The sequence below is a fragment of the Cornus florida genome, unplaced genomic scaffold (assembly GCF_030987335.1).
Source record: "Cornus florida cultivar Cherokee Brave unplaced genomic scaffold, ASM3098733v1 CherokeeBrave_3.0.0_Hap2_Chr01, whole genome shotgun sequence".
Lineage (NCBI taxonomy): Eukaryota > Viridiplantae > Streptophyta > Magnoliopsida > Cornales > Cornaceae > Cornus > Cornus florida.
In genome coordinates this window covers 99,177,185-99,179,237 of record NW_026775571.1, presented here as the reverse complement: position 1 = coordinate 99,179,237, position 2,053 = coordinate 99,177,185, and positions in this window count along the sequence as shown.

Sequence of the window (2,053 nt, the reverse complement as noted above, 5' to 3'; positions counted from 1 at the left end):
GAATATCTTTCAACATCTTATTTGATATCTAACGATTGCTCTCCCCTTTAGTGATTCAACTGTCAAGAGAACAATGATTGCCATTAATTTGCATGGAGTAGTTATGTATATACTTGCTATTTTCTGTATTTTGTTGACGTGGGACCAGTGTATAACGGGCCTTGCACTAGCGTGAGGACTTGTGAAGGAAGTACCTATGAAGTATTTTCCTCAGCGTTGATCATGAGAGAAAATATTCTGACCCGGATACTTAGGGTCCGTAGTTTTCTGAATCGAACACTTAGGGTCTGAAGCGAGTTATTCCTCGGCGCTGAGCCTGAGAGGGAATGTGCTGACTCAGACACTTTGGATCCGAAGCAATTTCGTTCCTCGGCACTGAGCCTGAGAGGAAACTTGGCTGAGCTGAACACTTAGGGTCCGAAGCTATTTGTTCCTCGGCGCTGGGCCTGAGAGGAAACTTGGTTGAGCTGGACACTTAGGGTCCGAAGCTATTTGTTCCTCGGCGATGAGCCTGGGAGGAATTTTACTGAGCTGGACACTTAGGGTCGGAAGCTATTTGTTCCTCGGCACTGGGCCTGAGAGGAAACTTGGCTGAGCTGGACACTTAGGGTCCGAAGCTATTTGTTCCTCGGCGATAAGCCTAAGAGGAATTTTACTGAGCTGGACATTTAGGGTCTAAAGCTATTTGTTCCTCGGCGCTGGGCCTGAAAGGAAACTTTGCTGGGTTGGACACTTAGGGTTTGAAGCGCAAGCTCGGATGAGATTCTTTGTAGCACGATTCATCATGAAGCTGAGGATTAAAAAATAGTAGGAGGCCATGAAAAAGAGTCACCGTGACTGGGATATCTTTCATTCGTTTGTTTGAGAGACTTCCCTACACGGAAACTCCTTTCGTGGCGTTTTGATGTGTTAATACATGCATATATTAATTGCACATTCTCTCTATTTCTAATCGATGTGGGACAAAGATTAGGATTTTCAAAGAAATAGGTCAATAACTTGGATTTTTTCAAAAGGTTTAGTGTAAGGAATGCCACTGGTAATGGGCTGGGCCAGTGTTATTACCAGTGGGCCCTCTTTACACTGTACTTAATTACTTTAATGTTCCCATATATAAAAGGTTTCAAGCACTACTTTTTTACCGATGTGGGTTAAAAACTAAAGTTGTTGAATGTGTGCCATAAATCTGGGCTTCAAAAATTATTGTAAAGAATGCCCGTTGATACCTTTGCTTTAAGCGTTATTTGAACTAACTATGCGTGTTATCAACGGGCTTCTTTACAAAACACTTGAGTACTTCACTATTTCTTTATAAAAAGAAATGTAAACAGTAATTTTTATTCGATGTGGGACCATGGTAACAGTAAATGATGCAAGACATAAGTTACCAAGGTAAGGAAACTATAAACAAAGTAATCATAGAGACTTGCTCTTGTTTTTCATAAAAATTGAAAATTGAATTGAAAATTGGATTAAAAATTGAATCCGTAATTGACAATTAAATTGAAAAGTGCATCCGTAGGGTACTAGTATCACCCCCCATTTTTATGAAAAGAGAGATATGTATGATTCGCACCTGAATCCCATACCGAATATAAATGAAATATTACAAAATTGACAGACTTGTCTAATGAAAGTACCTTTTAAGGTGGATGGCATTCCAGGGACGCGTAATTGGACATCCATCAACTTTGGCTAATCGATAAGCCCCTTTTCCTACCACTTCGGTGACTCTGTAGGGTCTAGTCTAATTGGGTTCTAATTTTTTGACATGAGTCGTCTCTTGCTTCATGACCTAATCGCCTACCATAAAACTCCTGTATCTGAAGCGTTTGTTATAACTGTTACGTAATTGTTGCTGATATGAAGCAAGCCTAACTGCTGCGGCATTTCTTTTTTTTTTTTCTAAAAGATCAAGGCTGTGCTCGAGCTGTTGATCGTTGCCCCCTTTGAGTAACAAGGACGTCCAAAGCGTTAGAACTACTGATTTGGTTGGGTTGATAGCTTCAGAGCCATAGGCTATAGCAAATAGGCTCTCCTCTGTGCGCCGACA